The sequence below is a fragment of the Neovison vison genome, chromosome 4 (assembly GCF_020171115.1).
Source record: "Neovison vison isolate M4711 chromosome 4, ASM_NN_V1, whole genome shotgun sequence".
Lineage (NCBI taxonomy): Eukaryota > Metazoa > Chordata > Mammalia > Carnivora > Mustelidae > Neogale > Neogale vison.
Window position 1 is genome coordinate 154,132,696 of NC_058094.1, and position 27,920 is coordinate 154,160,615.

Here is a 27,920-nt window from a genome sequence, read left to right on the forward strand (position 1 = left end):
GGGTGGAAGCCTGATGCATTGCACAAGGCTCGGCCACCTGTTAACTTTCTCCTGTTCCTCTACATACGTCCTTACTCTGCTAGGCCCCTTGCTGTCCCTTGGCAACAAGGGACCCTTACTTCTCCTGCCTCAACTCCAGGGACAGACAGTCATTTCCCATGTTTAAATTTTAGCTGTCTTCCTCTTAACAGCATTTAGGGAGGTTTGTTCCTCCTTTCACTTCTCTGTTAAAGGCATAATCCACCGTGGATCTCATCTAGCAGGGGACTTGTTCCTTTTTTGTATTCACAGGATTCATAGTCCCATGTCTGTTTTCTAATGCCATAAAATAACTATGATTTTGAGTATTACTTGTCTTGAAATAATTACTGGATCTTAAGTGACATTCTTTAGTGATTCTTTACTAGCCTGGTACCATTTTAAAATGGCACTGGGAGATCTGGTCTTAAATTAGTTGTACTTGAAGTAACTATGAAAATCAGTATATTAGTATGTGTACTAAAACACCCACTGTAGGGGGAGATGACTAACTGCATCCCCCAAATTGTAGTTTCCTTGAGCAAATTGTTGGAAATGGAAGAAGAAAAAGGAAAAGACCAGGTAACATGTATACTGAAAATTACAGGTTTGTTTTCTAAGGAATCAGGCAATAAGTCTACCCAACTAAGTCTAACAAACACTGAAAAAAATACAGAGTAGATAATTTTGGGGCCACTCCATATAAGCATTCACTCCTGCTATTGAGTAAAAATGAGAATGACTCATCTTATAGGAGGTCACTGAGTGGACAATTCTTGTATCTTGCCAAATACATATTTGTCGCTCTCGCCAGCAAGAACGACCAGGAGACCTCAGCGAAGCAAGCTTTATTTCTGCGTAGCTGTTGGGATCTCTCTCTCTCCCGCCCATGCATGTCTATATATACCAAAGTTGCACAACCAATCACTTGCAGCCACATAGATACAAAATCCTAAGTTCCGCCTACTGGCTCACACCCAGCCGCCATCTTAATGGCGTGTTTACTTTTGCGCACCGACAAAGTCGTGTGGTGCCCCGGGGCCCCCGCGGGCCCAGCCGGAGCAGCTCCGCACTGTCGCCACCCGGCGGCGAGGGCTTGAGGCAGCGGAGGGCCAGGGCTTGAGGCAGCGGCGGCCGAGGCAACCAGCGGGCACGGTGGAGCCCAGAAGCATCACCGCGACTGCTCCGGCTCCGCGCTGGCCCTGCATACAGCCCAACCCACCGCACATGCGCCACAAGCCGCTCGGGCACCGACACATATTAATAGAATTATTCTGATTATACACTGTGCAAATGAAAAATGGGATAATCACCAAAAAACAACAACAAACATAAAAAGGACAATTGGGTATGTCTGCTTGACCAGTAAAAAAGCCTGTCAATCTAAAAAGAGGGAGCCAGGCCATACTTTAGAAAAGATAGTTGATTAATATCTGAAGACAACTTATTTTGGTAAAGTTTCATTGTTTTATTTTTACTTCTGTTTCCCTTGCCTCAGGAGACCTATCTAGAAAGAAGTTGCTATAGCCAATGTCAGAGTTTACTTCCCGAGTTCTCCTAGAGTACTTCAATAGTTCTCTTATGCTTTTATATCTGACATTTAGGTCTTCAGCACACTTTGAATTTATTTTTGTGTATGGTATAAGAAAATGGTCCAGTTTCATTATTTTGCATGTTGTTATCAAGTACTTCATCAAAACAGAAGCTTCTTCACAGTGAAGAAAACAACAAACTAAAGGCAAATTACAGAAAAGGATAAGATATTTGCAAGTGACATATTTGATAAAGGGTTAGCATCAATATTTAACCTTGCATATTTTAGAGAAATGTAGAAGAATATGGTAAAATCCCTTTTTGAAAATACATTCGAATGTAATTCATTTTAGAATAATGATTATCAGTTCCAAGAAATAATCCTTCTAAGATTCTCCATAAAATATGGCATACTCCGTTTCAGCGGGCACAGACCTATTTTACTGCTCTCCTAGTGAAATGATCTGTGTAGCGTCCATAAAATGTTATAGTGAATATTCTTTATGCTAAAAAATGATTCCTAAGCTCCCAATCCATATAATACGTAAAACGTCTGATGATAACATAGTGCCCGATTTAATCTAATATGAATCATAGCGTTATGATCCAACACGGTGTGCATCTCTGACAGGTGCACTACAAACTGCATTGCAATCTGAGGCCAGTAGACATATTAAATCCTTGATTTACCGATCTACATTTTATAGTTAGAAGATTGATATCTTAACTCTACTTAAACAAAAATGGCCATACTGGTAGTAGGAAAAAATGTTTCTTATTTAAGTGTAAATCAAACAAGGAGGTGAAATGAAGTGGTAATCATTTCAGCTCCTTTTTCACCACATTGTCTCTCAAGGTGATGTAACAATGCATTGCACGAAGTACTGGAATGCTTTTATATGTAATTTATCTCAATGTGGATTTGTTTAATCATAGGTGGCTAAACTGATTAATGCATGAATAGGATACGGTCAACATCAACATGTTTAATTCTTTGTGCATCTCTGCAGTACGAGAATGAATGAAAAGTTTGAGTTGGGAAAGTATCAGTTTCCATTAATAACGATTTTTAAGCCAGCACAGAACAATAGATATTTTAATGAAGGAACAGGGAAAAGCATAAACCCCTTGAATGAGAATTATAAACACCAATTTCAATACTGTGTATAGCTGAATTTGGAAAGAAGTTTTCAACCTGTATCTATAAAACATAAAAATGTGAAATAGGTCTCCTAGGGTGCTCATGGAGAAAGAAGTAATGTACTGGTATTTCAAATTTAAATCTAGTTTAATAGTAGGCAGTAACTTAAACTTAAAATTTTTCTCTGTCAACAAAGAATGATTTGGGCTATTTTCTGAGTATATGCACCATCTAAAATTTTGTTTAAAAAAAAAAAGGTGTAGCGGGGCACACAGTGTTTTATCTAAATTAATGAAATATTGTGTGTGCCAGACAAGTGAACTTCATTTGCTTTTTTTCAAAAGTATTAGAGCAATTCTGTTAAATATATTTTCTACCCATCTTTGTAGCATTATATTTTTGGCAGAAATATTCCTAGAAACCTACACTTTTGTCTATATGGCCCAATGATGGTGACACCTATAAAAGTTAGAATTGTTAGGTTTATTTGACATTATTATCTGCGTGTAGCAGCATGTAGAATTTTACTTTTAAACATGAATCTGGTTGAACTCCAGACCATTTATCTAGACTTTTAAAGCCAGTATCAGGGCAGCCCGGTGGCTTAGTCAGTTAAGTGACTGCTTCCACTCAGGTCATGACCTCAAGGTCCTGGGATCCAGCCCTGCATCCTGCACAGGCTCCCTGCTCAGTGGGAAGTCTGCTTCTCCTTCTCCCTCTCTCTCTGTGTGCTTGCCTGCTCCACTCTCTGTCTCTAAAATACATAAATGAATCTTAAAAAAAAAAAGGCCAGTACCTTCTGTGAGGCGGTTTCATGATCCCTAAAATTGCAAGGAGGTAAATCTCAGGTTAGGAAAACCTGAAAACTAGTTCTTAGGTTTTTGGTGCTGTTATTTCATGGGTGTGTTGAGTGTGTGTGTGTGTGTGTGTGTGTGTTGCATATTAATCATACAAAAATTCCTGCTGTCACATAATATGTATGTACATATTGTATGTATGCAATATGCATGATATCTAAATATCATAGTTAACTTTACTGGGAGAAAAAAATGAGAAGGCTTCTAAATATAAAATACTCCTGGATTTACAGGGCACATATATGAAATATCAGCAGTAAAATATTTTTCATTTGAGTTAAAGTGCATTTTTCAAACCTTTTGTCAAAAGCAATTTACTCTGTTACCCAGGCTCCCCCAACATAATAATATTTTAATAAAAATAAAATTACCATGAATTAATTTATTTTAATCTAGTTTTATTTGGCAGGTGCTTGATGGGTGAATGGCATACTGTGTAAGAAACAGTATCTGATAAATGTGCCAAGGTCATAGTCACAGAACAAATGTTATACGGATAAGAGAAAAAGGATTGCAAAGAAGGGTCTATCAGGAGCTCAGATTTATATCTAAGCTTTGTTTTGAGAAACAGGATGAACACACTAGGGTATACCTTCTGTCCATACAACACACACATGTGCATGCGAATGTTCACACATGTGCTTATGTGTGTGTACAATACTTTTGATATTACTTAAAAATCATATAAAATTATATACAAATGTATAAAATGTAGACCAGCTAAATTCAAGAGGCTATACTTTTATATATATTCACCAATATATACATCTGGTCTATTAACATTTGTACTCTAATAATTCTATGGCTACTAAATGCTAACATAATAAAAAATAAAACCACTTTAAAAAGATTGGACTTATATACAGATGACTCTAATGTTAGTTTATGCATGAACACTTTTTTTAAATAAGCAAAATTTTTTATGGAAAAATTCAACTTATTTCCTATTTATAAAGTGTAAAAAAAAGGGGGGGTATCCTAGGGTATAAAATCTAAATGTCTTTGGTGTGGTCAGTCAGGAGCTTAAAATGTCACTCTTTGCAACCTTCAGTCATTAATTAGTGTTTGGTACAAAGAAAGCAGGTACCAGGAGCCCCTTCTGTACCAGGCGAAATGACAGCTTCCTAAGAATAAAGCCTCAGCCTTGTATGAGGAAAGGGGTGGAGAGCAGGAAGGAAAGGGGGAGGAACAGAGGTAGAAGCGTTATGTGCTAGGGATACTGAAATCTGTGCTGGGAAAGAGTTTAATTTGCAAAAGGGAGGATCTGTCTTCTTAACTGCTCAACACAAGTGGCCTGAGTCTGTCCTGGGTTAAGTTAAACTGTTTTCTGTGCATAGGGCCAACCCCCATCCCACAGAGGCACAAAGGTAGCCTCTATGAGGAAGGAACGGCATCCACCAATGTGGCAAGAATTGGTCACCTTTGGTCTTGGTGAACTTGTACAGGCATAAAGAGTCCTGGTAGAAGCGAGGATCACCCAGTCTCACAGCTGTCCATTTGTTGAAGTAACAGTATAACTGCCTTGCTAGTCTCCAGAATACAGAGTTTAAAGTCCCTCTCTCCTGACAAAGAAGCTGGGAGTTTTTCCAGCATCAAGTCATGACCCAGACATGAAGGAAGATGCTGGGGACAAAGAACACAGCCATGAGGAAGGCGGTCCCTTTGAACTTCTGGAATACAGGGTTGCCCAGGCCAGCTTGGAAGATGAAGGTGTTGGAGAACAGGAGGAAAAGGATGCTGATGTTGAAGAGAATGGCAGTATCCTGGATAACGAAAAGCACCACTATGAGGGGAACCATTCAGAGTAGTTCTGCGAAGGAATTAACAGATCCTAGGACAGCAGCAGGAACTGCAGGGAGGACACCAGGCAATAGTCACTGGTCTGGAGCGTCTTCCTTTTGTTCGATTTGGCCCCCATGGGCACATGTCACAGTTTCCCAGAAAACAGCACCTAGATTTCTCCCCAGCAGTGAGGGAGAAGCACTAGTTCCTCAGAACCGGAGCAGTTTCCCTAGCTCTAAGACAGGGGATTCAAAGACCCCCCCTCCATCGGTTGTCCTACGGATGCCATCCTGGCTTCTGCAAATGGGTTTTAAATCCCGGAAGCAGATGGCGGTTGCAGGCTCCTGAGCTGTGCTAGCCTGTGCTTTCCCACAGTACTCTGTGGCCAGCGCCGCTGCCTTGTTTGGACCCCTGCTTACCCGGGCCTCTTCCCCTCCTTTCTTTACAGTGTCCCGGCTCCCAGCTCCTGAGGCTCCCAGCTGCTGCCCAACGCCTTCCGCCCACGCTGCAGGGCTTTGGTAAGGGCCAGCCCTTGGGAGACACTTGGGCCTCTGTGTCAATCCTTGTTTCCATAGGATGGGCGGGTGAGGGACAGGCAGAGCTGAGGCACTCCTTGTGGAAGAAATGCCTGTGCAGGAAAAGGAGTTGGGAGCCAGCATCTAGGTGTGCTAGGAGAGGGCTGCCCCAAAACCCCGCACTTAATTTCCCAGGTTCAGCAACCATTTTTTAGACTCCTGTCTTCTACATTGCTAACCTATTCCAATTTTCTTAGTTACAGCATGTGTGTGTGTGTGTGTGTGATTGCGTAAGCATGTGCGCATTTGTATGCATGTGTGTTAACTTACTGTTTTTCTCCCACCACTCTTAAAATGCAAGCTCCACATCTGTTGGAAATTTCTTCATTTATTTTCTTTTGCTATATCCGCAGACTGTAAAAAATGCCTGGTATATAGGAAGCACATAGAAAACATATGTTGAACGAATGAAAGATGAATACAGATGACTTATTTATATTAGCAATCCATATCTCAAACATATCCTGACCTACTTATGAGATAGGAAATGTTTGACTTACATAGAATTAAACCTATGTCTAATCGAAAGACCTATATTTACAAGAAAGCCAGTATAATATTTGTATATTATACTGGGAAATGATACCATTTGACTAAACTATACTAAAAGGTGCATATTTTACATCAATCTAAAATGCTAGCTGTTAAGAAAAATTACTAAAATTACAAAGGTTTTGTTAACAATAGAACAGTTACATTATTGAATATGTATGTTGTGATTTTATGAAGACACATGTACCCTACTAGGTAATCCCAGCCATTCTGAGAAGTTTATTATAAATAAGATCAGGCTTGCAACTTTAGGCTTAACATTTTGACAAAGTGGTTTCTTATCATTTATGGTGTACAGAAACTTTTCATAGAAGGCACTGAGAAATAGTTCACTTGCAAAATCCATATTCAAAAATAAAGATTCTTTGGACAGATGGATAATGATGTGAAAGCAGTTTGACATATTTAAGGTTTTGAAGTTTGGCCATTACTGCTGATGATAAAGTTGTAGGAAATTTCAATCTTTGCCCAAAAGACCAAGGTCAGCATCTCATTGAAATCTCTTTTTAAAAAGTAAATTAGGTAGTACTCTGGAATCCTTATTCCTGTGTTCAAGGATCATATGAAAGGGTGCTGATAAAGAAGAAACCTTGAACCGCAAGGCTGACTAAACAAAATCGCTAAGCTCTATATTAGTCTCAAGAGAAAAACAATCCAATGAAGTGACAGAGTGTTGCTGACTCAAGAAGTCCTTGACTTTCACAGCTGTCTTCAATTTCCTAAATATGATTTTAGGTTTGTGGTTAGCTAACATTATTAACAGTAGAATTCTAGGTTTTATATATATATATATATATATATATATATTTATATAATATTCAGAAGCACATGGGAAAGGTTTATAAAATTCTTCCATAAAATTGTCGTGTCACATTCATAAGATATTCACACTCAGCTTTTTTACTATGTAATAGAAGGCATTCATCACCATCCAAGACAGCTATAATTGACTGTGAGATGGTAGACATGCTTGAACACAGCTTTCCTTTTCTCCAAAGTTTAAACTCTACACAGCAAAAATTAAAAATGAGTACATTTTTTAGCAATGACCTAAGGTAGTGTCAAACCTATCCCATTCATCTCATTAGGGTTATTTTCTAACTAAACTGTTGAGTCGTGCTAATACATATCCTATAAAGTTTGAAGAGAGGAAAAAAACGAAGTTATTGAATGTATCCTCTGCAGTGCATTTATAAATGGCATTTATGAAGTCTTGTCAACCTCTCTACTCACATTTAATATGCCTAGTCTATACATGTAAAAATTGAAGATCAAAAAGCTTAGGCTACCTGTTGAAAGTTATGCACCTAGTAAAGGCCAAAACCAAAATTCAAATCTAGGTTATTCCATTCTCACATTGTTAACCAAAATGTTATAGTGAGAGTTTTATCTTGGTGGTTTTCAATTGTTTCTTTTCATCAGAATGTCTAAGCTAGTAGCCTTAAAAAAGAAAAGAGTGTTTTCCTTTTTATTGATTGTTATGGAAATTATAAGAAAAATTGCACATGGAATATTTAAGACTTTCATTATCAATAGGTGGTTTATATCAATAAAAATGTCACTGGGTTCAAACAAAAAGTAAAAATCTATAAAACCAAAGAAAATGGCGGAGATGATGACCATGCAGTTTAAGAAGGTGGAAAGCATGTCATTAATGGAACAGGAAAACTGAATGCAGGGGTGCCTGGTGGCTCACTTGGTTAAGAGTCTGCCCTCGGCTCAGGTCATGATCTCGGGGTCATGGGATCAAGCCCCATATCAGGCTCCCTGCCCAGCAAAGAGTCTACTTCTCTCTCTATTGCTTCCCTTGCTGTGCTCTCTAGCTCATACTGTCTCTCAAATAAATGAATAAAATCTTAAAAAAAAAAAACTGAATCCAGGGTCAGAAATAAAAAATCCAAACAAACAAATAATTTGGAGTATACACAAGAACCTTGGAAATTCATGATATCTGTCACTTCCATAAATGAGGTTGAAAATAACTGACACAGGATATTTATTTGAAATTCTAGTTAAGGTTTCAATTGTGTGTAAATGGGAGTGAAATGCAACTAAATACAACCTATTGATGAAATACAAGTAAGTTCATATGTGATTAGTAAATAGAGGAATGAATATCACTTTCAGATCGACTATATGTTGATTTAAGAATTTTCCCAGAGTTTTAATATTTTGTACTAACAAGAACCAGCAGTTGAATGCACAGAAAGTGTCCCCTGAAAGCAACAGGGTGCTACACATACATGATATAAATCCACTCCATAATTTTTTTTTTTTTTTTTTTTTTTTGCCATAGGCTTTGACTTACAAGTCCTGTTGGGTCATCTTCTCTAATTTGCCCATAGTTCAATACCTACAGCTCTTCCTTACATTCCCTCTGTTGAGCTATCTTCACAGTTTTTTAGGTAAGATTATGTATTTATTACAGTGCTCCACTATTTGATAATTTCCCTTATTTACCTATACTAGTATTTTTCCTTGGGAATTGTTTTTGGTATTCCAGCTGGAAGTTCCACTGATACTGAATACACTGTTCTGAATTCTGTTTTGTGGTTGTTGCTGTTTTGTTTTCTCCCAACTATTCCATTTAGCAGCATGTAAAAATTTTTTTTAGCAACATATACATTATATATGATAAATAGGTCTAAACTGCTATGAAAAGATTTTCAAGGTACATGTAGAATTTTAAAGAGGATACATCAGGGACGCCTGCATGGCTCAATAGGTTAAGCCTCTGCCTTCAGCTCAGGTCATGATTTCAGGGTCCTGGGATCAAGCCCCGAATTGAATCGGGCTCTCTGCTCAGCAGGGAGCCTGCTTCCCCCTCTCTCTCTGCCTGCCTCTCTGCCTACTTGTGATCTCTCTGCCAAATAAATAAAATACTTTAAAAAAATACATCGTAGAATGCATAGTGTGATTGCATTGGTATGAACGAGGGAAAAATGAAATTACATATAGATTTGCTCTTGTATCACAGAATATATTTAAAAGGTTTCCAGGTGGATAACACAATGGTAGCTACCTAGGTCTGTATCTCCCGATGTTTTCTCCTGAAACAAAAAAGAGAAAGAAAAGAGAATGTACTAAAAATCATGCCTTCGGCTTTCCCAAATTGAAAACGAAGAATGCCCAAACTGTAAAGTTGAAAGTAGGGAAAAGAGAGAAGTCACTAGATTCTGGTGTACGCTGTATATTAATCCTGCCCTGTGGCAAGGCTCTGCGTTGAAAAGAGCAGAGAGAAAGAGGAGGAGGAGAAAAGGGAAGGATGGGAAGGAGAAAGCGGTGGAGGAGGAAGAGCTATGAAGAGAGAACAGAGGAGCTGGTGATGCATCCAAAGTGAATCTAAAACAACTGGCAGTGAAAGTATGACAAGTGCAATAGTGAAAATACTTTTTAAAATAAAGCTTTCAGAATTATCACAGCATGATTGTCACAGAAGCAACTTAAGTTTTTACAATATGAATGGCTGTCTTTGAGATACAGAGCATCTAAGAGAAAAAAAAAAGGAAAAAGAAAGGTACCTCTGGGGGGGAGAAATAATGAAATATAACTAAGATTTTAAACTAGAATCTCAAGTATCTTTTTGAAAATAAATGAAGACTTGAATCTACAAATTAGAGGGCAAATAGGAGAAAATTATCTCAGAATGATTAGGTCTTAGAAGTATCCTAGTAAAATATTCAACTTTGAAGAGAGAGATGAAAAAAATAATCGAGTTCTTTAGCAAAAAAAAAAAAAAAAAAAATCAAATAACTTATAGGGCAAAAAGGAATTAGACTGACATTCGATTTTTGCAAAGCAGCATTTAGAGCAAGACCGTAATGGAGCAGGATCCACAAAATATCCTTTAAAAAAGTGTGAACCAAGAATTTTATATTTAGTTAAACATTCCTTAAATAAAAAGGTTATAGAAAAATTTTAAACATAGATGAATTTAGGGAATTCTTTACTAATGAGACCTCCTCGGGGAAACTAGAATGAGCTCCATTACAGCAAGAGATGCCTGGGGAAATTTCAACAAACGGACAGTTACTGAACATTTAATGTATGCAACTTAGATTTAATGCTGAAAAATGGAGATGAGGATGGACTACTAATGTGCAAAATCCATAGATAGTGACAGAGTACAACTTTTTTTAATGGAAAGATGAGATAGAAGGAATTTGGATGAGCTCATTGATTCTTTTTAAATTGATGTATAACATTATATTAGTCCTTGACACATGTATAGGCCAAAGATAAGAAATAAAGGATCCCATTAAAAACCGACAAATCAGGTATTAAAAGTTTGAGTATGGAAACTGGGAACTAAGGGCATTCATGAGTTAGAAGTACAAAGGTAGTAACTAGAACAAAAATACAAACCTTCCAGGATACACTTTACAGTTAAAATGAGATTATAGCATATAAAGAAGCATGAAATTCAAACATAAAACCTCTAATTATAAAATATTGTTGCAGAAATAAAGCCAAAAATATTTGGCAGAAAAATAAATGGGAACAAATGTACTTTACCTCTTAAAAAAAGATACCGAATTTCCTCACAAAATAAGAAGCGATTATGTTATTTTCAAGAGGCAGATGACTTACAAAGACAGATTTTTTAAGGAATGTCTAAAGTTATATTAGGCAACAAGAAAGTGGGTAGCAATACTATTTATCTGACCAAGAATAACTTAAGTCCACAAGTTAAGATCACAGTAATTGGGACAGATTAAAGAAAAAAAACCTACACAGTTATTTTAATCTAGATATTTTCCACAGGATTACAGTTTAACAGTTCAGGTACCATGTATATTTGAGCAAATTAATATATTATGATGAAAGTCAAGGCTCAATTGTTAGAGAATGTAGTTAGATGTAAAGAAAGGCAAAAGCTAGAATAAACCCCAGGTGTTGGTTTGAATGGGTAGTATCAATAAGAACTCATTGTTTCCTAGGTCCAATTTTGGAGAGATCTTAGAAGCAGTGATCTTCTTGATGTTGGATTTAAATCTATTCTCAGTTAAAGGAATCAAGGTTCCTTAAAGAGATGGTTGATTGCATGGGAAGGAGAAAGTAAGGTGAGTTTGGAACATCTTGTGGTATAAAAAAAAAAAAAAAAAAAAGGAAGTGCTCCACAGATAAAGGAGGCATTGCAAACACACAAAACATTATATGAATGAGATAGGTAGTTGGTACATAAAGTTAAACTTCATTCATTTTTCCAGCTGCATCATTCCCATTGTATTAATATACCAAAATGTTTTTATGCATCTCCTTCTCACTGGACATTTAGGCAGCTTCCAGTCCAGATCTATTTAGAACTGTGCTGCTATGAATTTTTTTGTCCATGTCTGTTAATAAGCATATGTATACATCTATGTTGGGTAAATATTTAGAAGAGGGCCTGCTAGGTCCTAGGGAAGATATCTGTTAAGCTTGGATAGATAACACCAAATAATTTTCTAAAGGAGTTATCCCACTTTACTTTCCCATCAGCAGTGTGCTGGGTTCCACTTGATCTGTATTTTCTCCAAATTCTGTAGTTTTCTTTCTTTTCATGTTAGCCATTCTGATTTTTTGAAAAACCTGTAAAGAGAGGCCCATTATCTCAAAGAAATGATAGTCATGACAATAGACTTCATAGCAGTTACTCTGGAAGTCAGAGGTGGTAGAAAATCTATCCTCAAACAGGTCTCCCAGGCTCTGCCCTTGACTTTTTATAGCCTATCAGCAGCACAGCAATCCAAACCCTTTGATCAAAACATTGAGTCAGGTCATGTCCCTCCTTGCCTTAAAATTCTCCAATGGCTTTGCCTCTCATTCTATTGAAAAAACCCGAATTCTGAATATAGTATAGTAAGACTTTTATGAATTGGTTCCTTCTTATGCTTCATTCTTCTCACTTATTCAGCCCTGGCCACCTACTCTTGATCACACACCAATCATGTGCCCACTCAAGTCCTTTGCTCAGTCTGTTCCTTGGCCTGGAAATTGTTCCCCCCAGATGACGATATGGCTTCCTTGTCAAATATTTTCTCCAAATGCTTAAATAGAAACCCTCTTTTCACTTCACAGAGTCTTTCTTGCACAATTCTACTCTTTGATATCTATCCCCATCTAAAATATGGGTTTGTCTTCATCTAATATGACACATAATTTGTGAGTTTCTAAACCTCTGTTGTATAAGCAAAGCTTTTTTAAAACAGCTATCGTGTAGGAAAATCATGCAAAATCAATAAATTGCTTTTTCTCAGTGGGTTTGCTGCCAGAACACTGGTGTTACAAAAACCACTGCTAAACCTAAATAAAAATGGGAAAGGAAAAGACTCTACCAACACTGTCGTCATTGGATAGGCAGACTCAGGCAAGTCTACCACTACTGGTTCTCTAATCTATAAATGCGGTGGGATCCACAAAACAACTATCAAAAATTTGAGAAGGGGCTGCTAAGATGGGAAAGGACTCCTTCAAGAATTCCTGGATCTTGGATAAACTGGAAGCTGAAGGTAAATGTGCTATCTCCATTGATATCTGCCTGTGGAAACTCGAGACCAGCAAGTATTATGGGACCTTCATTGATGCCCCAGGACACAGAGACGTTATCAAAGGTGTGATTACAGGCACATCTCACGCTGATGGTGCTGTCCTGATTGTTGCTGGTGGTGTTGATTAATCTGAAGCAGGTATCTCCAAGAATACACAGACCCGTGAGCATGCCCTTCTGGCTTACACACCGAGTGTGAAACAACTAATTGTTTGTGTCAACAAAATGGATTTCACTGAGCCACCTGAGAGCCAGAAGAGGTGTGATAAAAATCATTAAGGAAGTCAGCACCTACATTAAGAAAACTGGCTACATCCTTGGCACAGTAGCATTTGTGCCAGTTTCTGGTTGGAATGGTGACAACATGCTGGAGCCCAGGGCTAACATGCCTTGGTTCAGAGGCTGGAGTCACCTGCTAGGATGGCAATGCCCAGGGAACCGTACTGTTGGAAACTCTGAATTGTACTTCACTACCAACTCGTCAAGCTGAAGAGCACTTGCATCTAGTCCTTTAGGACGTCTGCATGATTGGTGGTGTTAGTACTGTTCCGTGGGCGGAGGGTGGTGTTTTTAAAACCTGGTCACCTTTGCTCCAGTTAATGCTACAACTGAAGTAAAGTCTGTTGAAATGCACCATAAAGCTTTGAATGAGGCTCTGCTTGGAGGCAGTGTGGGCTTCGGTAGCAAAGGTGCGCTTTGTGGTGATGCGGTTGGTGAGAGCAAAAATGACCCACCAATGGAAGCAGTGGGATTCATGGCTCATTTGATTATCTTGACCTATCCTGGCCAGATCAGTGCCAGTGGTGATGCGGTTGGTGAGAGCAAAAATGACCCACCAATGGAAGCAGTGGGATTCATGGCTCATTTGATTATCTTGACCTATCCTGGCCAGATCAGTGCCAGATAAGCACCTGTGCTGGATTATCACATCATGGCTCACCTTGCTGGCAAGTTTGCTGAGGTGGGGGAGAAGATTGTCCATTATTCTAGGAAAAAAAACTAAAGATGGCCCCACATTCTTGAAATCTGGTGGTTAAGAGGATTCCTGGCAAGCCTATGTGTGTTGAGAGTTTCTCTGATTATCCTCCTCTGGGTCGTTTTGTTGTTGGGGACGTGAGACCGTTGCTTGCGGGGTCATGAAAGCAGTGTACAAGAAGGCAGCTGGAGCTGGCAAGGTCACCAGGTCAGTCCAGAAGTTGAAAGGCTACATGAAAGGCAGGCCCCAATACCTGCCACCCTAGTCTTACTCGGTGGTAGAAGAACAGTCTCAGAACTGTTTATGTCAGTTGACCATTTAACAGTAAAAGACTGGTTAATGATAACAGTGCATTGTAAAACCTTTGGAAAGGAAGGAAATTTTGTGGACCATTCGCTGTGTGTGTGTGTGTGTGTGTGTGTGTGTGTGTGTAGCAGTTTTAAGTTCCTAGTTTTTAAAATCAGTACTTTTTTTTTTTTAAGATTTTATTTATCTGACAGAGAGAGACACAGCAAGAAAGGGCATACAAGCAGGGGGAGTCGGAGGGGAGAAGCAGGCTCCCCTCTGAGCAGAGAGACCCATGCGGGGCTCAATCCCAGGACCCTGAGATCATGACCTGAGCCAAAGGCAGAGGCTTAACCCACTGAGCCACCCAGGCACCCCTAAAACCAGTACTTTTTAATGGAAGCAACCTGACCAAAAATCTGTGACAGATTTTTGAGACCCTTTAGAACAAAAGTGTTATGGGGAAAGGGGAAGAAAAACTAATAAATTAATATAACATAGAAATTTATATTGAAAGTACATTTTTAAGCTTATAGTTACTTGTTTGAAGGAAATAAGTGTTATTTTTTTCTACTGCTTTAAGCATTTCTTTTGTTTGGGTTTCAGAGTTTTAATTGTATGTGCCTGCCTATGCTTTGTCTTTATTTATATACTATTGTGCAGTCATACTCATTTTTGAACTTATGGATTGGTAAACTTCATACATTTTGGAAATTTTTCAGTTTGTATTTCTTAAGATATCCATTCTCTCTATCTTGTCTATTCTGAAATTGTAATTACACACTTTTGAATCTCTCTACCATGTCCACATGTTTCTTTTAGACTTTACTATAATTTTCATCTCTGTTTTCTTTATATTTCTACCTGGCTGTCTTCTGATTATTAGTTTTTGAATTCCCTAATCCTCTCTTCCATTATATCTTCAACTTATATTTGTAGATACTATATTTTTAATGTTTAGGAGTATTTGCTTTTTTTAAGCAAATAAATGCTAATTCCTTGGTGAAATTATCTACCATTTTTTTAATCTATTTTAATGAAAATAGTAGTCAAAGTACATTTTTCAAAACTCCGTATTCGGATCACTTGTGGCTTTATTGGTTAATCTCTGTTCATCTTGATGTTTGTCACTTGGTCTTATTCTTCCTAGGACGGTTTTTATTGAATGCAGCATACATGAACAATAGCAAAGGCTTGAGATGTTGTTTGAGTTTTAATTGTATGTGCCTGCCTATGCAGGCACACTTCATTTAACTTTCTTCCTGTAGGCAAATGGAGTAGAGTCAGATCCTCTTACTCCAGCTCAGGTTTGTCTGCCTGTTTTTCTCCTTCTAGAGTTTACCTCTTTCAAGGTCTCACATGAAAGCCTGAATTTTAAACTTAATCCCTCATTCTTGTAAGCTGTGAAACCAATTTTTATCTTCACTGTGTATATTCTGGAAACCCTGGTTAGTGCTACAGCCTCTTTAGTGTCTGCTTTAACATTCTCAGCATCTCCTCCAATGCAAGGAGTATTTATTTCAAGGTGAGATTATGTGAGGACTTTGCCGCTCATTTAATTTTATTTCCATGATCGTGACACTCCTTAAATCCCAGCTGCCTTTGGTTTTTGCTTTTTTTTTTTTTTTTTGGATAGATTTAAACATCTTTAAAAAAAAAAAAAAAAACAGTTTGTTTTAGTTTCTACAAGAAGAGTTAGCCTAATACAGCTTCTATCATTCTACCTAAATGTGGAATTTCTCTGGAAATATATTTGGGATTAAAATTTGTAACTATTTCACACGAGAGCCAGTTGTGTTGGCTGAGGTCTCAGAAAAGAAAAAAAAAATCCTCCTCTCATTTTTAGACCAATACATATTGAACTCTACCACCTTTCTTTCAAGTCAGGCTTTTAATTTTTCTGTCAGACAATCTATTGATAACTTTGAATTGTCATGATGATTTCTTGTTGTACCATGGTGGTCAGTGGAAATCTATTTATATCTACAAATGAAGAGAGAGGAGAATTGGGAGAGATTTTTTTTTTATTGTGAAAGCCATTGACTCTTCCTGATAATAAAACAATAACAACAATTCTCTGTATTAAGCAAAAAGAGAAGTAAGCAATACTGGCTACATAATTTATCTGTCATATTTTGACGGAATGTAACATGAAAATACAGAGCCCTACTTAAAAATGAAGAATTTTAAGACCCCTAAAGCAGAATATTGAGTAGATTTTAGAATAACAACTGTTCCTTCTTTATTTCTAAGGTTAATAAACAGGCTAGGGTAGAAGTAACTCTAAAAATTCCCCTCATTGTAATGTTCCAAGTATTTCTATAATGATGAGTTGTTCAGTGCCCAATATGATATGTACACTGTAATATATAATCTATTGGGGAAAATTCCGTATAATAAAAATGCATTTAAGAAGCACTTCTTTTAAAAGTTATGGGTGAGCTATGTAGAAAATAATTTATACCTCTTTGATCATAGTTACAAAAAAATACAAAACATACATTTTATGTGCTAGATATGATGTTTATTTTCTTCATGAGTGCTCCTCTGAGAGCTGCCTACTTTATACTTAGAGCCATTGTCTGCATTCTGCTATGTTATGCTGACCCCAAATATCCACAAATAGTACAACTTCTTTTTCATGTCATGATACTTTTTCCTGGTCAAAATTAATTTATATGTAAAATTGGATACCATAGTCCTATAACCCTTCTAGTTAGAAACATTTGATAAAAGTGACTTTGAACTTTAAATTGCTTAATTTAAAAAAAAAAGTTAATAACTTAATTTTTTTCTCCATACATCATGTTTTCTCATGCTTTTGAAATTTCATCCACTGTTCCTCTGGTCTAAAATGCTTCTATCATCCTAATTTCATTGGCAAACCCTAATTTTAGGATTTGGTTTAGACAGAAAGTCTTGCTGGAACTTGCTGGCTGAGTTCTGACTGACTCTGTGCTCGGGTAGCATCTTATACAGACTTAGAGCCTAATGAGCCGTTAGGTACAGAGTATCATAGACTCTCAATGTGTCTGGTTCTTATGGCGGTGTCCTGTTATTAATCTTTGTTATCTGAACATTTCTCAGGTGTTCAGCAAACAACTGTTTGCTAAACTGAAGTGAACTAAAACAGTTGTGTTCCTAATTTCACTCATCAAACATTTCTTAAGTGCTAGCATTTTTTGGACAATGGACATATACTACTCAGCAAGACAGATTTGTCACTGTCCTTAGAGAACTTAAAATACTAGCAATAAAAATTAAAAATGAAAAAAATACTGTGATCATTGCTATAAGGAGAGGAAAGAGTGCTCAGGACATGTAAATAGATCTTAGGACCCTCAGATTACTTGGCTTAAAATGAAGTTGCTCCAGTGATGTGTTTAGTATTAGCATTACAAATTATCAGAAAGATTGTGCAGACAACTAATCTTGTTAAGTCTATTTTCTCTTTGTTATTAAATAATGATGTCATCCTCCCCCACTTACTAATTTCAGACTTACTGATTGCCTTTGTATGCATATGAACCCCGAGGCAAAGAGATACGGGACAGTTATTTTAAAAGCATGATTTAGATACTGAGGTTTTGCATTTCCTTAATTCCTACCACATTCCCTTATTGACACTCCCAGGCCTCCTTGTGAGCAGCCTCGCCCACACCGCCCATTTATTGGCACCCAGTAGGCACAGGATTAATACCGCCTGTCTCCAACAGAAGGAATAAAGAAAACAGATTTCTACAAAAATCATAAGTAATACCTCAGTGTCATTTTCAGAAATCTAGGACAGCCCTTAAATTTGTGCTTTTCTATTATAAATATTTACTGTGTCTTTGTTCTTTGATAATATTAAAATATTTAGTAATATACAGATAGGAAGATATGAAATCATGTCACATAAATGGACAACATACTACTTTACTGTTAATGGTTTTGTCTGAAGATGTAGGTAAAACGATAGGAGAACATCAAAAACTTTTAGTCACCTAAAAGCTTTGTTATGGAACTTGATTATTCAAATGCGATGTCAAGTAGTAACACATCAAGTTATAAATGGAATGGACTCCTAGATCACTCGGTCAGTCCGATCTTCATTTATGCTTAGGTAACTCTTTGATACTACTCCTACATAAAGCTGAATTATTTGCCCTTCAGATCTGACTTTCCTAATACATAGATGGTAACTTGTTGGTTTATATCACTAGCACATAATTTATATTAAAATATCACTTCCTTTGTTGTCATCTCTACTTGTAAGATGAACAGTCTCCGCTTTGGCTAAAAGCTATGTATGACTTAAAAGTGAATAAGGTCTCGGAGGACCTACTAAATGAGAAAACTTTTGGTCTCCTATACCTATTATTTGTTATGTTTCCCAACCACATGTTTCCTATCATAAATGATTTTAGTAGTTTAATCTCTGTTATGTTAGGGAGACTGCTGTTGATGTAACTTTAGGGGAGAGATTTACCATATTCAGATAGAATATCTTGAGAAACACCCTGTGCATTTTTAACCTTGAAGTACAAATCTGCATGACAGAGAAGCAAAGTTTTTGCAAAAACAAGGGAAAAAATCCTTACTCTTAGGTAAAATAAGATAGCCCATATATATCACAGGCCACCATGTTTGGAACTTATGTCCCCTGTATGTGTTTCAGCAGTAATCAGAGTTCTGATCTTCAGAGAAACTTAGGTGAGATAACCTTAAAGCCCTCAAATCCTAATTACTGAATATAATTATTACTGAATATAATTAGGGAATATAATTAAAGTTGTTGGTAATTTTTCAGTAGCTATCATGATCAACTAATCAGCTACTTTTGATTAACGAATATGGTTTTGTTTTTGTTTTTGTTTTTGTTTTTACCAGTATTCTTGAAAGACTGAAGCCACAGGTGGATAATTTTCTCTCCCCTGCCCATTGGCGGAGATAGCAAATTATCTCCTGTACATATCCTGGCCTTTGATCTTGGAACACTAGGACTAAATTAGTCTAGAAAAATAATTATATTCTAGATAAAGCTAAGATTCTTCTTTCCTAAGAGGAAAGGAATAATAGAGCAAATTAACTTGAATACATTATTTCTAAAGCCTAAATGGCCACAGGTATGACATAATAAATCTATGTTTAAATTTTAAATTGGTTTTCAGAGAGCTAAAACATGACACAGACACAAAAAGTTTCTCCATTTTTAACATCAGGGGAAACTATTTGTTTGTGTGTATCTTCTAGACCTCATACCCATATGTGGGCTAAAGAAAATGTTGAATAATGACTTATTAAAATAAAAGAGAAAAAAAATATTTAAAACTCTAGAAAAGAAATTCACCCCTATATAAACTTTCCTTTTCTAGACTCTTATATTTTAAGTATTAAACTCAATCACTATTCATATTAATTTTGTTTTTGGTCTCTAGGGACCAAAAGAAGTAAAAACTGTAGGAAAAAAAAATTAAGAGAAAAAATCAAGACTTTAGGAGAATAAAAATAGAGTAATTCAGATTTTTCTTCCAGAAAGGCATGCTTGTGTTCTTTCTCTAAGCACACCATTTGTTGAAGGCCCATCTGCATAATTTGCAGGACCCAGTAGAAAATGAAAAGGTGGGGTCTTGTGTTAAAACATTGACACAACCACAGCAGAGCAGGAGACCAAGCGTGAGGTTCTCCTCATCTTGCGGCTCCGTGTGACTGCCTCAGTTGCACACCCAGGAAACCTACCACTTAAGTATTTTCCACGTAGTTGCTTTTGATTCTAAAATAGTTTATCAATTCTTTGCTTTTTTCCATTTTAAAACCACACTAGTACTTATTAGAAAGGAGTTGAATATTGATTAAAATCACTGAACAGGTTCATAATTTTTGACATGAAAGAAGAATGATGTTATAGTACATTTGGTGAGTTTATTGGTTGGTAGATAGATTCAAGAAAATTATCCTTGGTTAATTCATTATAAGTATTGGCTGAAGGAAAGCCAAAGGTGAACTTCCTAGTTGAACTGGTATCGGTTGCTCTGTAGTTGACTTATTTTGACAAAATCATTTAGCTCTTTTCTATTGTGCTTAAGACCGTATTCTATGTAATATCACTGTAATGTGGACCAAGTTTTGCTAAGTACACACTGACAGATTGAGACCAATTAAATGTAATAAAGAAATGAATACCATAATGTTTATATGAAAACTGCTAAATTTGATTATAGGCAGAACATGTGAGTAAATTGAGAGTGAGTAAAGGTCACTACTGAAAATTATGTTAGATTTATTTTAAATTAACATAGGAAAACTATGACTTTATGCCCATAAAAATAAATTTTGTCTGTATTTGATGTATATCTGTAATAAGTTATTAATTTCATAATTAAAATTTCAAAAACAGACATGTATACAGTGCATTGATTTGTTTTTTTTCATATTTAATATACAATGGGTATAGGCATGGTACAAAGAAAATGGGGAATCATAATTGAAAGCTAGAGTCCTAGACCGGCCCAGGACTACTTCTCACAAATCTGTTTGTTACCTCCATATCACCGATTAACATGGTCTATGTTTTTTTATTTATCTTTAGAAATTACCTCATGACTTATTGCTAGGATGGCTAAGAGCATAGATCAGATTCACCATCCTGTCACTCCTCATATCATTTACAATTTTTTACTTCAGTGATATTTAAATGATACATTGAAACTTCTGTCTTTTTGCACTAACTGATTTACATGCTGCCTCTTGATTTACCTCTCAGATGAAGAAAATTCCTCCATCTACGGTTCTTTCTCCTTCCCATCGATCATTTTCTGGCAGTTATAATCTTTGCTTTCATGTTGTCTAGGTTGATTAAAATTTACACTGTTGAATATTGAAGTTTTCAGCCAATATGAAAAACAATAAATGTTAAAATTCTGTGACTTTAACCATGCTACTTACGTAGGCAGTAGGGTACTGATGACAAACTTGTTTCTCTGTGGGTCAGTGTCCTAGCTCTGAGCAGTTCAAGAATGGGATTCACATCTTGTTGAAATGGATTCTGTCTTTTTACTCATCATCAAGGTCTCAAAAGTGTGATTTGTTACAGTTATTTTATATTTGAATCAGCTTTGTCTTGTTTTCCTTTTTCCAGAAATTCTATTTCACCTTTATGCTGTCCTTATTGACTGAAGTAATGTGAGCTTTCTTTAGCGTGGACTATTTATTCCATACATATTTTTTAGTATCTAATCAGTTCCTTTCCTTCCAGACTATTTTTTCTTTAAATGTCACTCATGACATCTGTTTTATTTCAAGGTCTCCTTAGTGCACGTACCAAGTTACCATTTCTGTTTTGCTGGAATTCTAGGTGAACTTCACTGTTGTGGGTATAGCTTCCTTTATTTTACTTTTAACTCCTACTTCTCCTTTTTTAACTTAATTTTACTTTTCCAGTGTTCCAAGATTCATTGTTTATGCACCACACCCAGTGTTACATGCAATATGTGTCCTCCTTAATACCCACCACCAGGCTTACCCATCCCCCCACCGATCTCCCCTCCCATGAGAGACCATGGACTTTGAGAAACTCCTATTTCTCTTATTAATATGCTCAAACAACATCCTTAAAAAGTAACAAAGATAGAGAAGCAGACAGGAAAATACAGGGAACATGGGAGACACAGGAAGAGAGAAAACCTGGGAGGTAAAATTTCTGTCTGGTGGTCTTGGTAGACAGAGAATTTTAGATTCCAAATCATATTTTACAATCAAAATGGTAAAGATACTAAGCAATTTTATTTGTAGATTCCACTTCAATGAAAAATCTGATGCAATTTTTCTGTACTTTCTCTCCAGAAACTTAATGTTCTGCATTTCAAAGTTATGTATCAAGGGGAAGATTTATTTAGTTATATTTTCCATCTATTCTCAAGGGCACTGAGCATTCCTTTTTATTGTGAAATTTGTGATTTTTTCCCCCCTCAGTTTTTATAAATGACTTCTTTTCCTGCTGTAGGTAGTCCTACTTCTCCATTTTTTTTTTTCCTCTTCTCCATAGCTCAAATTCATGCCATTCATATTTGGACACTATTGGGAATGCTGCATTGGGTTGCTTTTCTCTCAAAATCAATCTCTCTTAGTCTTTTTTTAACTGTGAATAAAATTTCCTTCATTTTTTTGCATTTTTAATGTTTTAAAATTTTTCATTTACATAATGAGTATACAATTTTAAAACTCTTGCCCACCCCATCCTACTTTTTTTTTTTTTTTTTTGTAGTTCATTTTGTATAATATTCTGGCTTTATGGAACCAATACATTCTTGAGTCATTCTGAAAATATGAATTTGAAATGTTTGAACTTTTCTCTTGAAGCCTGCGATTCTAATTGTTTTCATTCCTTTTGTGCTATTAGTTCTTTTTTTTAATTTTATTTATTTATTTATTTGATAGCCAGAGATCACAATTAAGCAGAGAGACAGAGAGAGAGGAGGAAGCAGGCTCCCTGCTGAGCAGAGAGCCCGATGCGGGGCTCGATCCCAGGACCCTGAGATCATGACCTGAGCCGAAGGCAGAGGCTTAACCCACTGAGCCACCCAGGTGCCCCTGTGCTATTAGTTCTTCTCGGTCATTCCTTACTCTGCTGATGGATTTGCATCATGCATGTGGCAGTAAGAAGTTAATTTAGACTCTAGAAACAGCATCTACCATAGGGTCTCTAATTCTTTCAGGAATTGTGATAAATTTGTGTTGAAGCCTGTAGTTCTCCACTGACCTGGGTAAAGTCTGCGCCATTTAACCTCTGTCCTCTATGTAATCTAAAATGGCCAGATACAGGATAAAGGACCAGGAGTGTGAGTGGAGGGGTGTCACCTATTCCAATTGTTCCATATATGGACTTCCTAGAAACCACTTTTAATCCCCATTCCACTCCCACCCCACCCCACCCGCCAATGACCCCAAGCTTTCTGCTTTTCTTGCTTTTTTTTTTTTTTTTTCCAAGCTGGCCTTTCAGGTTACCTGCCGGGCCACTTCCTCCTCTGCTTTATCACTAAAGTGTCCACCATCTCTTATTCTCCCATAAATAGCTTTAATTATGTTACCCACTGTGCTTCCTGTCCCCAGCTCACTCATACATCCCCAGATTTCTTATCTGTGACAAGTACATTTAATGACCCTCATTTTTAAATGGGTCTAAAGATGGATACAGGTCAATACATGTACTCAGACGCCTCTTTAACAATTATCTTTGTTCTTATGTTATCCATTCCTCTTTGGAATTTTCATTTTCTATTTTTTTATGAACTTTATTATTTTGAAACTACTGCCTATTTAGAAATAGCACAGTAGTTTTCAATTCAAATAATTTTTTAAAAAAATATATTACTTGTTCTGTCACCATTTCTTCTTAAATTTGTTGTTTTCATTCTAGGCTTAGTTGTGTCTTAACATAAACCTTGTGTAATACTTTCTGTCATAGTCTACCAGTAGGAAACTTTCTTGTGCATTCTTTTATCTGGAAATGCTCTTTTCTTCCTTAGCCTTGAATGATAACTTAGTAGCATATGAACACCTAAATTGTTATCACTGAGCACACGGAAAATTTTCTCTAAGCTCTGGTCTGTATTGAAAACATTAATCCTGACATTGATCTAAATTTTTTTCATGTCATGTTTAGAATTACTACCCTTTCTCTCTGCTTTAATATTCTTTGCTTTTTCTCCTTTTATTTTACCATAATGTACATATATATGGAGTTCATCTGTGTGTGTGTGCATGTGTGTATGGAGAGTGAAAGAGTGAGATATATCTCCCTATCTATATGCTTGTGGCGAGCATAACTTAAGCTTCCTTAAATGTGAGGATTAATATTTTTCAAATGTTCTAGAAAATTATTATTATTTCTTTTAATACTGCCTCTCTGAAATTTCTTGTTTCATTTCATTGAATTTATACTATAATTTTCCATTCTATTTTGGTATCTCTTAACCTTTTTTCCTATTTCCTGTTTTCTTTTAGAAATGATAATTATTAGATGTGATGGAACCATTAGCTAATAATACAGTGGTAACTGTGTTGCAATATATAAATGGATAAAATCAACATATATATTCCTTAAACTTCTGCAGTGTTGTATGTTGAATAAATCTGAATGAATCTGGGGAAAAATCCCTATGGGCTCTGTTATCTGATCCAGTGCTAACTATTTATTTCCAGAGGTTATAAAGGTATTTTTCAGTTTTGCCTTTTTTTCTAAATATTCTGCAGAATTTTTAACTTAGAAGAGCTATATTTTAACTTACAGAAATTTTAATAGTTACATTAGCCATTTCCTTGCCAATTTCCCTGGTGTCTAACTTTTTAGTATATTTTATCTTTTTTACATTTGTAAGTTAAGTCATTGTATAGTCTTTTCAGATTTTCTGTTCCTTTTTAAATTTTTTTATGTTAATTCCAGCATAGTTAGCACATAATGTTAAATTAGTCTCAGGTATGGAGTATACTGAGCAGTTCAACAATTCTGTACATTACTCCGTGCTACTAAAGATAATCCTACTCTTTAATCCCATCACCTAATTCCCCACTTTCCCCCACCCACCTTCACTCTGGTAACCACCAGTTGGCTCTGTATAGTTAAGAGTTTGTTTCTTGGTTTGTCTCTCTCTTTTTTTTTTCTTGTTCATTTTGTTTTTTATTAAATTCTACCTGTGGGACATCTGGGTGGCTCAGTCAGTTAAGTGTCTGCCTTCAGCTCAAGTCTTGTTGTCTGGGTCCTGGGATGGAGTCCCGAATCAGGCTCCTTGCTCAGCAGGGAGACTGCTTCTCCCTCTGCCTGCTGCTCCCCCTACTTGTGCAGGTGCACTCTCTCTGACCAATAAATAAATAAAATCTTTAAAACGTAATAAAAATAATAAATTCTACCCATTGGTAGTTATATGGTATTTATCTTTCTCTAACTTCTTTCACTTAGCATTTTACTTTCCAGCTCCATCCATGTTGTTGCAAATGGCAAGATTTCTTTTTTTTTTTTTAATGGATGAATACTAATCCAGTTTGTGTGTATGCATGTGTGTGTGTGTATATATGCACCTTCATTATCTATTCATCTATCTATGGACACTTGGGGCTGCTTCCATAATTTGGCTATTATGAATAATGCTATAATAAACATAGGAGTTCATGTAACTCTTTGAATTAATGTTTTTGTATTTGGGGGGTAAATAACCAATAGCGTGACCACTAGATCATAAGGTAGTTTTATTTTTTAACTTTGTAGGGAAACTTCATACTGTTTTCCACTGTGGCTGTACCTCTTTGCATTCCTACCAACAGTGCATAAAGTATCATTTTCCTCCATATTATTGGTCAACTTTGTTCTCCATATTTCCTCTATATTGTTCCTTGATTTTTGCTATTAGACGTTCTAACAGGGGTGAGTTGATATCTCATTTTGGTTTGGTATGCATTTTCGTGGTTATGGTGATGTGGAGCATATTTTCATGTCTGCTGGCCATCTAGAGGTTTTCTTTGGAAAAAATGTGCATGTCTTCTGCCCATTTTTAAACTGAATTATTTGGTTTTGGGTATTGAGTTGTAGAAATTTTTAATATATTTTTAAGTGTGTATATGTTGGATAGTAACCCTTTGTCAGATAAGGTTTTCTGTTCTGTTGCTCTATGTGCCTGTTTTGTGCTACTACCATACTCTTGATTATTACAGCTTTGTAATATAAAGTCTGGAATTGTGACACCTCCAATTTTTATCTTTTTCAAGATTAACTTGCCTATTTGGGGTCTTCTGTGGTTCCATACAAATTTTAGGATTGTGTGTTCTAGTTCTGTGAAGAATGCTGTTGATATTTTGATAGGGATTGCATTAAATCTGTAAATTGCTTTGGGTAGTATAGACATTTTAACCATATTTGTTCTTCTGGAACACAAGGGTGGCTCAGTCTGTGAAGCATCTGCCTTCAGCTCAGGTCATAATCTCAGAGGCCTGGGTTTGAGTCCAGCATCCTTATCCCTGCTCAGCCGGGAGCCTGTTTTTCCCTCTCCCTCTGCGACTCCCCCTGCTTGTCCATGCTTTCTCTTTCTTTCTCTGTCAAATAAACAAATACAGTCTTTAAGAAAATAAAAATAAAACAAAACAACATTTGTTCTTCCAATCAAAGAACATGGGGTGTTTTTCCATTTCTTTGTGTTATCTTCAATTTCTTTCATGAGTATTGTATAATTTTCAGAATACAGGTCTTTTACCTCTTTGGGTAAGTCTATTCCTAGATATGTTATTGTTTCCAGTGTACATTTTTCTATTAACCTTCTGGGTGCTCTTCCTCCTTTATGGGCTGTCTTTGATGCTATATAATTGTGAATTCTTTTTTTTAAATTTCGTATTATAAACTAATCTTGAATGTAGATTGGTTAATTTATGGTAGTTCTATGAAGGCTCGATTGTGGACATACCTCTCTGTATAGCCGGTGGTATTGATCATATTAATATTTTGGTTGGGCAGTTTAAGTTCAGACTCTGACTTTTAGGTAACATAGGCTAGAAGTCTTACTTTCTTTTCATAAATTATAATTTATTTTGTTTTTTTATTCTTCTACCCTCCTCCCCCTCCCTGCCCCCCAAGAGCCTTGACCCTGTGTGCATATTAGCATCCCTCAAGGCTTCTTAGTCAGTAGATGGAGTTCTGCCTCCTGCCACTTGGGGCAGCCTATCCATCATTGTAGGATCTTTTGGCAGAAAATGGTTTTATTCAGTTCACCATGCTGTCAGAGCATTCTTAAGAATAGGTTACAAATTGAGTTTTCTGTTTCCCCACACATAAAGTTTTTTGCTATAGATTTGGCTAACTTTTTCTTGAAATGGCTAGATTGCAAGTACTTTAGGCTTCGTGGTCATATGGTCCTGTATCTACACTATAACTATAATTTGAAAGCAGCCATGAATAATACACAAGATAACCGAGTTAGGCTGTATTCTAATAAACCTTCAACCACGGGCTGGATTTTTCCCATAGGTCATATTTTGCTGACCTCTGGTTAAGTGAAATTTTTATTCTGATTCTCTGAACAGAAATCAGGAATATATGGTTCTTTATAAAAGCATGAATTTACAAGGTTTTTGTAATTTGTAAATAGATTTTGCCCAAATATATGCAAATGTGTATAAGAGTGTCTGTGTGGGGGTATATGGATATGAGTAAGAGAGTTTTTGGTGTGGGGTTATGAGCATGTGCCTGTAATTTTTTTCTCTGGGAAAAGTCTCCATCTTTTTTCAAAGGTTAGTAAATCACTGTCTCTTTCTTCTAAGGCTGTTTTCTATATGAAACTTTAAAAAGATAGTTGAGAATAAAAGCTGTCAACAGCTCTTTACAAAAAGTGTAGAATCACAAAAGACCTGTGGAGAATTGTTTCCCCACCAGCTTCTTAATTGATCGGCCACATTAAAAGTGCCAATACTTGCATGCTACCCTTGAGACTTGTCATCCTGACCACTTTTCTCTTAGCCATTGTGTCTTAATTTCTGACTACTTCCCTGATTCTATGGAGTTTCCAAATCCAGGATTCTGTATCAGTTATTTTTATAATAAAATTTAATTAAAATTATATTAAAATACAGCTGATGTGCATCTTATAGAAATTTGATGAAGCAGAAGTTTAATGTAAACAGAAGTTTATCCTATAATATTTCAGGGTAGAAT

General features: G+C 36.4%; 2 pseudogenes; one reads left to right on the forward strand and one right to left on the reverse strand.

Moving 5' to 3' along the window:
- Window positions 1–981: 981 nt before the first annotated feature.
- Window positions 982–5,467, reverse strand: LOC122905404 (annotated as a pseudogene).
- A 7,409-nt stretch (window positions 5,468–12,876) lies between these two features.
- On the forward strand, window positions 12,877–14,228 carry LOC122905406 (annotated as a pseudogene).
- Window positions 14,229–27,920: the final 13,692 nt, after the last annotated feature.